Consider the following 15,507-nt stretch of genomic DNA (forward strand, 5'->3'; position numbering starts at 1 on the left):
GGAAAGTAGTGTAGAAACCTACCAAAAACAATAAGGCAAGAACAAATTCTATCCCTTTTAGAAAACTTCCTGGACAAAACATTTCACTGTAATAGTGAAGGTGTAAACTTGGCAGTAGAATGTTTAAACAGTATATTTGACCTTTCAGCTTCCCTATCAAATCTAAACATTTCAAGCAGACAACCTAAGAAAATAAGAATAATGCCAAATGGTTTGATGAAGAATGCAAAAACCTACGAAATAAATTGAGAAACCTGTCCAAACAAAAACATGGAGACCCAGAAAACCTGAGTCTACGCCCTCACTATGGCGAATCACTAAAACAATACAGAAATACACTACAGACTAAGAAGGAACAGCATGTCAGAAATCAGCTCAATGTAACTGAAGAATCCATAGACTCTAACCACTTCTGGGAAAATTGGAAAACACTAAACAAACAACAACACGAAGAGTTATCTATCTAAAATAGAGATGTATGGATAAACCATTTCTCCAATCTTTTTGGCTCTATAACAAAGAACAAACAGCTAAAACATATACATGATCAATTACAAATCTTAGAATCAACTATTAAAGACGACCAGAACCCACTGGATTCTCCAATTACCTTGAATGAACTACAGGACAAAATACAAACCCTCCAACCCTAAAAGGCCTGTGGTGTTGATGGTATCCTCAATGAAATGATAAAATATACAGACCACAAATTCCAATTGGCTATACTAAAACTCTTTAACATCATCCTCAGATCTGGCAGCTTCCCCAATATTTGGAATAAATGACTGATCACCCCAATCCACAAAAGTGGAGACATATTTGACCCCAATAACTACCGTGGGATATGCGTCAACAGCAACCTTGGATAAATCCTCTGCATTACCATTAACAGCAGACTTGTACATTTCCTCAGTGAAAACAATGTACTGAGCAAATGTCAAATTGGCTTTTTACCAAATGAATGAACGACAGACCACGTATTCACCCTGCACACTCTAATTGACAAACAAACAAAACAAAACAAAGGCAAAGTCTTCTCATTTTGTTGACTTCAAAAAAGCTTTTGACTCAATTTGGTATGAGGATCTGATAGACAAACTGATGGGAAAGTGGTGTTGGGGGAAAAATATATAGCATTAGACCTGTCAGGCCTCACCCTACTAGAATCTGAAGTCAAATGTCTACTGTTTGTTGATGATCTGGTTCTTCTGTCCCCAACCAAGGAGGGCCTACAGCAGCACCTAGATCTTCTGCACAGTTTCCGTCAGACCTGGGCCCTGACAGTAAATCTCAGTAAGACTACAATAATGGTGTTCCAAAAAAGGTCCAGTCGCCAGGACCACAAACACAAATTCCATCTAGACACCGTTGCCCTAGAGCACACAAAAAACTATACATACCTCGGACCTAAACATCAGTGCCACAGGTAAGTTCCACAAAGCTGTGAACAATCTGAGAGACAAGGGAAGAAGGGCCTTCTATTTAACCTTTATTTAAGTAGGCAAGTCAGTTAAGAACAAATTCTTAATTCCAATGACAGTCTAGGAACAGTGCTTTGTTCAGAAGCATAACAACAGAATTTTACTTGGGGATTTGATCTAGCAACCTTTCGGTTACTGGCTCAACACTCTAACCACTAGGCTACCTGCCACCCAGAATATTCTATGCCATCAAAAGGAACATAAAATTTGACATACCAATTAGGATCTTGCTAAAAATACTTAAATCAGTTGCCCTTTATGGTTGTGAGGTCTGGGGTCCATTCACCGACCAAGAATTCACAAAATGGGACAAACACCAAATTAAGAGACTGAATGCAGAATTCTGCAAAAATATCCTCCATGTACAACGTAAAACACTAAATAATGCATGCAGAGCAGAATTAGGCCGATACCCGCTAATTATCAAAATATAGAAAAGAGACATTATATTCTATAAGCACCTAAAAGGAAGTGATTCCCAAACCGTCCATAACAAAGCCATCACCTACAGAGAGATGAGCCTGGAGAAGAGTCCCCTAAGCAAGCTGGTCCTGGAGCTCTGTTCACAAACACAAACAGACCCCACAGAGCCCCAGGACAGCAACACAATTAGACCCAACCAAATCATGAGAAAACAAAAGGATAATTATTTGACACATTGAAAAGAATTAACAAAAAAGTAGAGCAAACTAGAATGCTATTTAGCCCTAAACAGAGAGTACACAGTGGCAGAATACCTGACCACTGTGACTGACCCAAAATGAAGGAAAGCTTTGACTAGGCCGCTGTAGGCAGACCTGGCTCTCAAGAGAAGACAGGCTATGAGCTCACAAAATGAGGTGGAAACTGAGCTGAGCAATCCCTAACCTCCTGCCAAATGTATGACCATATTTAGAGACACATATTTCCCTCTGATTACACAGACCCACAAAGAATAAAAAAGAAAAACACATTTTGTAAAACTTAGCATGTTTCAGGAGAAGACCTGAAACTCCCATATCTATTTGGTGAAATAACACAGTGTGCAATTGCAGCAGCACGATTTGTAACCTGTTGCCACAAGAACTTATGTGAGTGTTACATTTTATGATCTATTTCACTTGCTTTGACAATGTAAACATATGTTTCCCATGCCAATAAAGCCCCTTCAATTGAATTTGAATTACATGGTTATCAAAACGTCACGCCAGGGTACACCAGGGTACGCCAGGGTACACCAGGGTACGCCAGGGTACACCAGGGTAAGCCTACACGAAACACAGACCTTATATGAAGTAGTTCAAAAATTCCCAAAATGAATGGGGGAAAAAAACGACTGGAACCATTACCGGGTTTTAACGCTAGGTTTTATGGGTATAATGACGTGTCCACTGTCCACAGTTTAACAACGGTTGGCATCCAATATGTTGCATTACCGCCCCCAACTGGACTATAATATAAATCCATTTTACTTTGTGATACAAAAGGGGAAAAGAAAAAACAAAAAAATGAAACAAAAAACAAATACTAAAATATACCCAGCTACCCCATTCTACTACTTTGACCCTATCTGTTCCTGCACCATGCCAATGCCCTGGGAGGACGGGACACCACCACTCAACACACCCTGTCACTCTTCTAACAGGACAATGACCCTAAGCACACAGCCAAGACAATGTAGGATTGGCTTCGGGACAAGTCTCTGAATGTCCTTGAGTGGCCCAGCCAGAGCCCGGACTTGAACCCGATTGACCATCTCTGGAGAGACCTGAAAATAGCTGTGCAGCGACGCTCCATATCCAACCTGAGGGAGCTTGAGAGGATCTGCAGAGAAGAATGTGAGAAACTCCCCAAATACAGGTGTACCAAGCTTGTAGGGTCATATCCAAGAAGACTCGAGGCTGTAATCATTACCAAAAGTGCTTCAACAAAGTACTGAGTAAAGGGTCTGAATACTTATGTAAATGTTATTTACACTTGCAAAAAAATCTGAAAACCTGTTTTTGCTTTGTCTTCATGGGGTATTGTGATGTCATTATGGGGTATTGTGATGTAATTATGGGGTATTGTGATGTCATTATGGGGTATTGTGTGTAGATTGATGAGGGGAAAAAAACATTTCATCCATTTTAGAATGATGCTGTAACGTAACAAAATGTGGACAAGGTCAAGGGGTCTAAATACTTTCCGAATGCACTGTACATCACTTGTTGACCTCTGTACTGGCACAGATCTACTACTCACAGGGATCCTCTCAGGATGCCTCACCCTTGACCACATCCTCCTCTACCTTCTTCAATGCCTCAGCATACGACACCTTCTGCACTACTCTGACTCTAGCCACCTCAACCTGCCTCTCTCTCCGGACACTTCCAATCCCCAGCAACATGGGCACCCTTACTGTTGACATGACACACACAACTTTATGCACTGAAACGACACAATCCTCTATCCCAATACCCTCCTGCACACTTCCCACATCTTGGAATGTCCGTCCTACATACTGCTATGACACGACTATAAACGTTGCACCTGAAACACCGCAGTGGATTCGGCACAAAAGCTCCAACAGGATAACTGATATATCCCAACATGACACTGTCTGGTAGAGACTCAAAAGGCCTGATAGTGACTCCTCTGTGTTTCACCACGCTCACCACCACGTCTGCGTCACACCAAACGACAGGCATCACAAACACCAGGAATCTTCAACTTCAATTGCTCCACCTCCACACTTTTCACTACCCCAGAAAGCAGAAAGCACTGCTTCCAATGGTACCCGCTCCCTCTGGTCAGAAGAAACAAAACAAATATCACAAATCCATTACAGGTTACCTAGGTTACCTTCACTGATTCAACTACACCCTTTCTCACCCCGCCTGAACCCACAAGTGGATCCGCCAAAAGGCAAGGATCCACTTTCTCCAAAAATATCACTCCTACTGGACCAGATTCTTCTCATGTCCATTGAGGCACGGGTGCCGAGTTCTTCAACACACTTTCAACCTTACTTAACAGTTACTCATTCACTTCCATTTCACGTCCAGAACTCAGTCTGGCTCACGACTCACTCTGTTTACACTTGACACCAATCTCCTCCAGGTCTCACTCTGTTTACACTTGACACCAATCTTCTTCAACACTCCATCTCCATTTGTATCTCCGTCTTCCTCAGCTTTCTCACTCTCCATACCTCCCTCTATAGTTGAGTTCAGCCACTGGGCTTTGACTGCCATCTTGTGGCCAGTAGAAGACATGACATGCAGCAACATTCTGGTAAAGCTACAGTATAAATGGCATAACAGTTACTTTTACCATGGTCACATGGTTAGGAGTCCAGGGCGGTTTCCAACAGATAGCACAGCCACAAAGTCAAAATTGGCTATTGTAAAAAATGAACAAGGTTAGGTCAGGATTAGGCATACGATTTGCAGTGTGGGTTTAAAATCAGATGTTAATTAGAGAAATTGTAGAAATAGGCAGGGTTTATGACTTTGTTGCTGTTGTAACTAGGGACAACCCTCCAGATCCTTCTGCCTCGCTGGAATATCAGACTACTAAACCCTTGACCCGGATACAGTGGTGTTTGACTAAGTGATCTTGCCTAGGGAGTGAGTGACCTAGCCTAGGGAGTGAGTGATCTTGCCTAGGGAGTGAGTGACCTAGTCTAGGGAGTGAGTGACCTAGCCTAGGGAGTGAGTGATCTTGCCTAGGGAGTGAGTGACCTAGCCTAGGGAGTGAGTGACCTAGCCTATGGAGTGAGTGACCTAGCCTAGGGAGTGAGTGACCTAGCCTAGGGAGTGAGTGACCTAGCCTAGGGAGTCAGTGACCTAGCCTAGGGAGAGTGAGTGAGTGAATGACTGAGTGACCTAGCCTAGGGAGTGAGTGAATGACTGAGTGACCTAGCCTAGGGAGTGAGTGAGTGAGTGAGTGAGTGAGTGAGTGAGTGAGTGAGTGAGTGAGTGAGTGAGTGAGTGAGTGAATGACTGAGTGACCTAGCCTAGGGAGTGAGTGAGTGAGTGAATGACTGAGTGACCTAGCCTAGGGAGTGAGTGAGTGAGTGAATGACTGAGTGACCTAGCCTAGGGAGTGAGTGAGTGAGTGAGTGAATGACTGAGTGACCTAGCCTAGGGAGTGAGTGAATGACTGAGTGACCTAGCCTAGGGAGTGAGTGAGTGAGTGAATGACTGAGTGACCTAGCCTAGGGAGTGAGTGAGTGAGTGAATGACTGAGTGACCTAGCCTAGGGAGTGAGTGAGTGAGTGAATGACTGAGTGACCTAGCCTAGGGAGTGAGTGAATGACTGAGGGACCTAGCCTAGGGAGTGAGTGGTGAGTGGAGTGAGTGAGTGAGTGAGTGAGTGAGTGAGTGAGTGAGTGAGTGAATGACTGAGTGACCTAGCCTAGGGAGTGGGTGAGTGAGTGAATGACTGAGTGACCTAGCCTAGGGAGTGAGTGAATGAGTGAATGACTGAGTGACCTAGCCTAGGGAGTGAGTGAATGAGTGAATGACTGAGTGACCTAGCCTAGGGAGTGAGTGAATGACTGAGTGACCTACCCTAGGGAGTGAGTGAATGAGTGAATGACTGAGTGACCTAGCCTAGGGAGTGAGTGACCTAGCCTAGGGGAGTGAGTGACCTAGCCTAGGGAGTGAGTGACCTAGCCTATGGAGTGAGTGACCTAGCCTAGGGAGTGAGTGACCTAGCCTAGGGAGTGAGTGACCTAGCCTAGGGAGTGAGTGACCTAGCCTAGGGAGTGAGTGACCTAGCCTAGGGAGTGAGTGACCTAGCCTATGGAGTGAGTGACCTAGCCTAGGGAGTGAGTGACCTAGCCTAGGGAGTGAGTTACCTAGCCTACGGAGTCAGTGACCTAGCCTAGGGAGAGTGAGTGAGTGAATGACTGAGTGACCTAGCCTAGGGAGTGAGTGAATGACTGAGTGACCTAGCCTAGGGAGTGAGTGAGTGAGTGAATGACTGAGTGACCTAGCCTAGGGAGTGAGTGAGTGAGTGAATGACTGAGTGACCTAGCCTAGGGAGTGAGTGAGTGAGTGAATGACTGAGTGACCTAGCCTAGGGAGTGAGTGAGTGAGTGAATGACTGAGTGACCTAGCCTAGGGAGTGAGTGAATGACTGAGGGACCTAGCCTAGGGAGTGAGTGAGTGAGTGAGTGAGTGAGTGAGTGAGTGAGTGAGTGAGTGAGTGAGTGAGTGAGTGAATGACTGAGTGACCTAGCCTAGGGAGTGGGTGAGTGAGTGAATGACTGAGTGACCTAGCCTAGGGAGTGAGTGAATGAGTGAATGACTGAGTGACCTAGCCTAGGGAGTGAGTGAATGAGTGAATGACTGAGTGACCTAGCCTAGGGAGTGAGTGAATGACTGAGTGACCTACCCTAGGGAGTGAGTGAATGAGTGAATGACTGAGTGACCTAGCCTAGGGAGTGAGTGACCTAGCCTAGGGAGTGAGTGACCTAGCCTAGGGAGTGAGTGACCTAGCCTATGGAGTGAGTGACCTAGCCTAGGGAGTGAGTGACCTAGCCTAGGGAGTGAGTGACCTAGCCTAGGGAGTGAGTGACCTAGCCTAGGGAGTGAGTGACCTAGCCTAGGGAGTGAGTGACCTAGCCTATGGAGTGAGTGACCTAGCCTAGGGAGTGAGTGACCTAGCCTAGGGAGTGAGTGACCTAGCCTAGGGAGTCAGTGACCTAGCCTAGGGAGAGTGAGTGAGTGAATGACTGAGTGACCTAGCCTAGGGAGTGAGTGAATGACTGAGTGACCTAGCCTAGGGAGTGAGTGAGTGAGTGAATGACTGAGTGACCTAGCCTAGGGAGTGAGTGAGTGAGTGAATGACTGAGTGACCTAGCCTAGGGAGTGAGTGAGTGAGTGAGTGAATGACTGAGTGACCTAGCCTAGGGAGTGAGTGAGTGAATGACTGAGTGACCTAGCCTAGGGAGTGAGTGAGTGAGTGAATGACTGAGTGACCTAGCCTAGGGAGTGAGTGAGTGAGTGAATGACTGAGTGACCTAGCCTAGGGAGTGAGTGAATGACTGAGTGACCTAGCCTAGGGAGTGAGTGAATGACTGAGTGACCTAGCCTAGGGAGTGAGTGAGTGAGTGAATGACTGAGTGACCTAGCCCAGGGAGTGAGTGAATGGTTGAATATGTGTAAAACACAGTTGGGGCAGATGCAGAAATAATAGCCCTGCATGTAATTAACAAGGGATAATTGATCCTCCAATGATAATTGAGTGAATGGATTTGAATGACTATTATGAAAACAAATCTATAATTGCACTGGACACGTTTTTTTATTATATCACTGAGTGATTTTCTATCCTGTTGGTGTGCTGCTGTCTGGTTTGTGCCACATACACACACACACACACACACACACACACACACACACACACACACACACACACACACACACACACACACTGTTGTCTGAGTTGTGCAAGACAGGTCTAATGGGCTTTGGTTGGGCATGTGACTATGGTAGAACACCAAACTTGTTGGGATGGGATTTAATGAGTCCCACCTCGGGCCATATTGGTGTTTGTGAAGGTTTACTTGAAACACACACTCAGAGAGAGTGAGAGAGTGAGTGAGTGAGTGAGTGAGAGAGAGAGTGGAGAGAGAGAGAGAGAGAGAGAGAGAGAGAGACAGAGAGAGAGACAGAGAGAGAGAGAGAGAGAGAGTGTGTGAGAGAGAGAGAGAGAGAGACAGAGAGAGAGAGAGAGAGAGACAGAGAGAGAGACAGAGAGACAGAGAGAGAGAGACAGAGAGAGAGACAGAGAGAGAGACAGAGAGAGAGAGAGAGAGAGAGAGAGAGAGAGAGAGAGAGAGTGTGAGAGAGACAGAGAGACAGAGAGAGAGAGAGAGAGAGTGTGAGAGAGACAGAGAGAGAGAGAGAGAGAGAGAGAGAGAGAGAGAGTGAGAGAGACAGAGAGACAGAGAGAGAGAGAGAGAGAGAGAGAGAGAGAGAGAGAAGCGGTTTGTGTGGGTTGATAGGGTATGTAAGCCCAAACCAGAGGTGTGTTCTGTTCCGTTCCAACAAGCCAGAGGAAACATTCCAAACATTGCAGCTAGAAATGTAACGAATAGAGCTGGACAGGATTCCTTATTCTACCTGATTGACAGTCTGATCCGTTATACTCAACACATTTTTCATTTCTCAAACCCCCAGAATAACAACAACAGCCCATCGCCTCACCACACCCAGGGGCTAGTCTGGACATGTCACTGCAATCCTGTCTGTCTGTTTGACCCGGGGATGATTCAAATGAGATAGCCTGGTAAAACCAGAAAGGTGAGTACAGCTTTCAGTCTGGTTTAAACGGGATATAGATACACAGCACAGTAAATCACATCTCCACCACAGACATGTTTAGATACAACACTGCTTTGAGTGTAGTGTTTAGTTTTGACTAGATTTATCAGAACAAACATGTCTGATTGAACTTTGATTCAATCTCTTGACAGTTTACAGTCAGAATTTGAAAGAAGAAGAAAAAAAAGCACAATTTCCACATAAAGCCACACACACACACACACACACAATTCAAGGTACTAAACGATATCATAACCGCCATCAATAAAAGACAGTACTGTGCAGCTGTCTTCATCCACCTGGCCAAGGCTTTCAACTCTGTCAATCACCATATTCTTATCGGCAGACTCAATAGCCTTGGTTTCTCAAATGACTGCCTCGCCTGGTTCACCAACTACTTCTCAGACAGAGTTCAGTGTGTAAAATCGGAGGGCCTGTTGTCCGGACCTCTGGCAGTCTCTATGGGGGTACCACAGGGTTCAATTCTCGGGCCGACTCTTTTCTCTGTATATATCAACGATGTCACTCTTGCTGCGGGTGATTCCCTGATCCACCTCTACGCAGACGACACCATTCTGTATACATCTGGCCCTTCTTTGGACACTGTGTTAACTAACCTCCAAACGAGCTTCAATGCCATACAACACTCCTTCCGTGGCCTCCAACTGCTCTTAAACGCTAGCAAAACCAAATGCATGCTTTTCAACCGTTCGCTGCCCGCACCCGCCCGCCCGACTAGCATCATTACTCTGGACGGTTCTGACCTAGAATACATGGACAACTACAAATACCTAGGTGTCTGGCTAGACTGTAAACTCTCCTTCCAGACTCATATCAAACATCTCCAATCCAAAATCAAATCTAGAATTGGCTTTCTATTTCTCAACAAAGCATCCTTCACTCACGCCGCCAAACTTACCCTAGTAAAACTGACTATCTTACCGATCCTCGACTTCGGCGATGTCATCTACAAAATAGCTTCCAATACTCTCCTCAGCAAACTGGATGCAGTCTATCACAGTGCCATCCGTTTTGTTACCAAAGCCCCTTATACCACCCACCACTGCGACCTGTATGCTCTAGTCGGCTGGCCCGCGCTTCATATTCGTTGCCAGACCCACTGGCTCCAGGTCATCTATAAGTCTATGCTAGGTAAAGCTCCGCCTTATCTCAGCTCACTGGTCACGATAACAACACCCACCCGTAGCACGCGCGCCAGCAGGTATATCTCACTGGTCATCCCCAAAGCCAACACCTCCTTTGGCCGCCTTTCCTTCCAGTTCTCTGCTGCCAGTGACTGGAACGAATTGCAAAAATCGCTGAAGCTGGAGACTTATATTTCCCTCACTAACTTTAAACATCAGCTATCTGAGCAGCTAACCGATCGCTGCAGCTGTACATAGTCCATCTGTAAATAGCCCACCCAATCTACCTACCTCATTCCTGATATTTTTTTAATTTACTTTGCTGCTCTTTTTGCACACCAGTATCACTACTTACACACCATCATCTGCTCATCATCATCTGCTCATCTATCACTCCAGTGTTAATCTGCTAAATTGTAATTACTTTGCTACTATGGCCTATTTATTGCCTTACCTCCTCACGCCATTTGCACACACTGTATATAGACTTAATTTTTTTTCTATTGTGTTATTAACTGTACGCTTGTTTATTCCATGTGTAACTCTGTGTTGTTGTATGTTGTCGAACTGCTTTGCTTTATCTTGGCCAGTTGTAAATGAGAACTTCTCCTCAACTAGCCTACCTGGTTAAATAAAGGTGAAATAAAAATAAAGAAATAAGTTAAAGAAATGACGCAGCTAGTGTGTGTAACTGGATGGACATTGTTATTACTTCAGCTGGGAAACCATTGTTTCCCTGATTTAATGAGTAACTATGCACTGTAGCCTCTCCTGGGGGAATGGATATTATATGGCCAATTCTATATTTTATATGAATCGTAGTTTCGGTAGAGGAGCCAGAGATGTTATAAGTATATAGTAAATGGTGCCCTGCACTCAGTCAAGAACTAAGATCCTGAAAGATAGTGTTTTAGGAAAAGTACAGTATAACTTTTAACAGACACTGGGAGTGGTGGTGATGATGTATTTAGGCTACACCATTCAGTCACAGAGGAGAAAAATCTTTTCACGTTGAAATGAATACAGTGGGTTTGGTTTAAAGTCCGCCCCCTCTTCTCACTGTTGTTGATTGGGCGGTAACGTAACATATTTTCTATGAGTCTATAGTCACATTCAAAACAACTGGGAACTTGGAAAAGAAACGGGCCAGTGTGGGGGGCCTGGAGGAAAGAAATGGGCCAGTGTTGAGGGCCTGGAGGAAAGAAATGGGCCAGTGTTGGGGGCCTGGAGGAAAGAAATGGGCCAGTGTTGGGGGCCTGGAGGAAGGAAATGGGCCAGTGTGGGGGCCTGGAGGAAAGAAATGGGCCAGTGTGGGGGCCTGGAGGAAGGAAATGGGCCAGTGTGGGGGCCTGGAGGAAAGAAATGGGCCAGTGTGGGGGCCTGGAGGAAGGAAATGGGCCAGTGTGGGGGCCTGGAGGAAAGAAATGGGCCAGTGTGGGGGCCTGGAGGAAAGAAATGGGCCAGTGTGGGGGGCCTTAAGGAAATAAAACGGTCCTGTGTGTTAGAAATACCAGGGCCCGCCCCTGAGAGCTGGACCCGGTTTCCCAAAAGGATCTTAAGGCTAAGTTAATCTTAGAACCACATATAATGCTAAACGAGGTTGGAGTATTGTTATACAAATTCAATAAAAGACAATAATTTGACACATACAAGTAAAAATCTGTTGAAATCGTACTGTGGATGTACAGACTTCAGGATTGCAATGGTGGCATAGCCTGCTTATATTGCGATGTATAGCCTTACCTATGGATCTTGGGTCCATTGAATGGTAGGCCCCAAATGGAATATTGAAATGTGCGATTTCAACAACAACAACAAAATGTCAAATTAACTAATCATTGTCTTTTGTTGAATTTATTTAACAACCTTGCTTATCTAGTCCAATTGTGGCATGATTCCACTATTTTCATCATTTGCATCAGTTTCAACGGGGGACTTTTATTTTGATGGCAACCCGCCGAGTCCACTATTCTGGTCACGCTAATGTTGATCATGACACACGTGTAGCGCAGGGGGACACACAGAGCTGAGAGACAGAGTGTGTCGGAATCTGGACGTTTTCGACGACAGCTAGACGTTTGGTTCTGGGAAAAGGAGAACGTTTCAGCGGTCGGGGGAATAAGAACTGGTGTCGTATTTCGCTCTTGTAAGTATGTTGCTCTGTGTGTGTGTGTCCCCGATTTTTATCGTGTTGGTTTTCTGCTAAGAGCAAATTCTGTGAATCATATCCATCCACATGGTGGTAGAACCTACAGGGCGATGTCTTCCATAACGCGGGACAAAAACAGGCCTGGTGAGTGTCAACATTTAGCTAAATGAATAATCATACCATTATTGGGCACAATGTTGCCCATATAGCCTTAACTAGGCTACTCCCGAAGACACGGAACGAAACAAATGATAGATTGGTAGAAACGACGTTGTTGCGACCAGGGTGAGTTATGTTGACTATAATAAAGCCAGTCCTAATGATAATTAAGTCTAGTCGGTAAATGGTTATAACACGTGTTTGGTTGTCATAGTCTACTAGTCTCATTCCCTCTCTTTCTCAGCCGGATGGATATCGGCTGCTGCCTGCTACTAATATCCTGTTCTCTAAACTACCTTTACTAAACAATACACAAATGGCGACCGGGGACATTTGATAGTTGCCTAGTCATGGACTGGTCGGGTACGGCCCGGGTGTGCGAGTAGCCCAGATTTCCAGAGTGGAGGTGATCTGTTGTCGAAATGAGCTTTCAGCGTTTATGTGGCGACGGTGGACCGGGCCTGCGCACTGGACTCCTCGGAGAGGCGACAGCCCAGCGTTTCCCAACCTCGGCCCCCAGGAGCCCAAACCACATGCACGTTTAGGTTCTATACACAGCTCATTCAAATCATCAAAGCTTGATAGTTGATTAGCTGACGTTGCTCGTCCATATAGTTATATAGTCTTAATTCCATTCCTTTACTTAGATTTGTGTATATTGTGTATATGTTGTGAACTTGTTAGATATTACTGCACTGTTGGAGGTAGAAACACAAACATTTTGCTACACCTGCAATAACATCTGCTAAACGCCTGTATGTTACGGATAACATTTTATTTCGATTTGAATCAGCTGTGTAGTGCTAGGACAACGTAAACGTGCACCCCTCGTGGTCCTGAGGACCGAGTTTGGGGAACGCTGCAATAGCCTATCTCCAAATGTGGTTAATGCCTCATCACTGCCACCAGCTGGCCTGTCTCTCCGCCTGTGCCATCATTTGATGCCACCGCCGCGAGGTACACACCTTGTCACTGGATCTCTATCTCTGCAGGGCCACTGGGGTCCTTATTGTATATTCTATTGTACAGACTACTTCCCCTAGGTTCTCTCTTTTTTAATTCACCCCCGATTGAGTGGTTGTTATCAGCCTTTGTTTGCATCTGGGGTGGCAGGTAGCCTAGTGGTTAGAGCGTTGGGCCAGTAACCGAAAGGTTGCAGGTTCGAATCCCAGAGCTGACAAGGTAAAAAAGAAAGCATCTGTTGTTATGCTCCAGAACAAGGCAGTTACTGTTTGTTCCCCGGTAGGCCGTCATTTGTTTTTAACTGACTTGCCTAGTTAAATAAAACAATTCTGAGAGTTAGGGAGTTCATTGATAGAGATCCATTGTAAACATATGTTTCCCATTCCAATAAAGCCCCTCAAATTGACATTGAAATAAAAATTGATGGTCGGGATATAGACATATGCAGACAGTGATGTAGGTAGCAATAACACGACCTAGTTAACAGTTCAACTGGGAATGTTACTATGGGGAGAGAGAAGGGGAGAGAGGGAATGTTACTATGGGGAGAGAGAAGGGGAGAGAGGGAATGTTACTATGGGGAGAGAGAAGGGGAGAGAGGGAATGTTACAATGGGGGAGAGAGAAGGGGAGAGAGGGAATGTTACTATGGGGAGAGAGAAGGGGAGAGAGGGAATGTTACTATGGGGAGAGAGAAGGGGAGAGAGGGAATGTTACTATGGGGAGAGAGAAGGGGAGAGAGGGAATGTTACTATGGGGAGAGAGAAGGGGAGAGAGGGAATGTTACTATGGGGAGAGAGAAGGGGAGAGAGGGAATGTTACTATGGGGAGAGAGAAGGGGAGAGAGGGAATGTTACTATGGGGAGAGAGAAGGGGGAGAGAGGGAATGTTACTATGGGGAGAGAGAAGGGGAGAGAGGGAATGTTACTATGGGGAGAGAGAAGGGGAGAGAGGGAATGTTACTATGGGGAGAGAGAAGGGGAGAGAGGGAATGTTACTATGGGGAGAGAGGGAATGTTACTATGGGGAGAGAGGGAATGTTACTATGGGGAGAGAGAAGGGGAGAGAGGGAATGTTACTATGGGGAGAGAGAAGGGGAGAGAGGGAATGTTACTATGGGGAGAGAGGGAATGTTACTATGGGGAGAGAGGGAATGTTACTATGGGGGAGAGAGAAGGGGAGAGAGGGAATGTTACTATGGGGAGAGAGAAGGGGAGAGAGGGAATGTTACTATGGGGAGAGAGAAGGGGAGAGAGGGAATGTTACTATGGGGAGAGAGGGAATGTTACTATGGGGAGAGAGGGAATGTTACTATGGGGAGAGAGAAGGGGAGAGAGGGAATGTTACTATGGGGAGAGAGAAGGGGAGAGAGGGAATGTTACTATGGGGGAGAGAGAAGGGGAGAGAGGGAATGTTACTATGGGGAGAGAGAAGGGGAGAGAGGGAATGTTACTATGGGGAGAGAGAAGGGGAGAGAGGGAATGTTACTATGGGGAGAGAGGGAATGTTACTATGGGGAGAGAGAAGGGGAGAGAGGGAATGTTACTATGGGGAGAGAGGGAATGTTACTATGGGGAGAGAGGGAATGTTACTATGGGGAGAGAGAAGGGGAGAGAGGGAATGTTACTATGGGGAGAGAGAAGGGGAGAGAGGGAATGTTACTATGGGGAGAGAGAAGGGGAGAGAGGGAATGTTACTATGGGGAGAGAGAAGGGGGAGAGGGAATGTTACTATGGGGAGAGAGGGAATGTTACTATGGGGAGAGAGGGAATGTTACTATGGGGAGAGAGGGAATGTTACTATGGGGAGAGAGGGAATGTTACTATGGGGGAGAGAGGGAATGTTACTATGGGGAGAGAGGGAATGTTACTATGGGGGAGAGAGAAGGGGAGAGGGAATGTTACTATGGGGAGAGAGGGAATGTTACTATGGGGAGAGAGGGAATGTTACTATGGGGAGAGAGGGAATGTTACTATGGGGAGAGAGAAGGGGAGAGAGGGAATGTTACTATGGGGAGAGAGAAGGGGAGAGAGGGAATGTTACTATGGGGAGAGAGAAGGGGGAGAGGGAATGTTACTATGGGGAGAGAGAAGGGGAGAGAGGGAATGTTACTATGGTGAGAGAGAAGGGGAGAGAGGGAATGTTACTATGGGGGAGAGGGAATGTTACTATGGGGAGAGAGAAGGGGAGAGAGGGAATGTTACTATGGGGAGAGAGAAGGGGAGAGAGGGAATGTTACTATGGGGAGAGAGGGAATGTTACTATGGGGAGAGAGGGAATGTTACTATGGGGAGAGAGGGGAATGTTACTATG

At 45.8% G+C, this 15,507-nt stretch overlaps 1 protein-coding gene across 4 annotated transcripts in view; it reads left to right on the forward strand.

The window, feature by feature from the left end:
• The first annotated feature begins 11,878 nt into the window (after positions 1–11,878).
• Positions 11,879–15,507, forward strand: part of LOC106570910 (sodium-dependent phosphate transporter 2) — a 99,741-nt gene continuing 96,112 nt past the window's right edge. For 3 of the 4 annotated variants that reach the window (XM_045695389.1, XM_045695394.1, XM_045695395.1), the window contains exon 1: positions 11,879–12,070. The gene's annotated coding sequence lies outside the window, so the exon portion shown is untranslated. Of the gene's footprint in view, positions 12,218–15,507 lie in introns of all 4 variants that reach the window. The other variant, XM_045695391.1, reaches the window with a different exon arrangement.

The sequence above is a fragment of the Salmo salar genome, chromosome ssa15, assembly GCF_905237065.1.
Source record: "Salmo salar chromosome ssa15, Ssal_v3.1, whole genome shotgun sequence".
Lineage (NCBI taxonomy): Eukaryota > Metazoa > Chordata > Actinopteri > Salmoniformes > Salmonidae > Salmo > Salmo salar.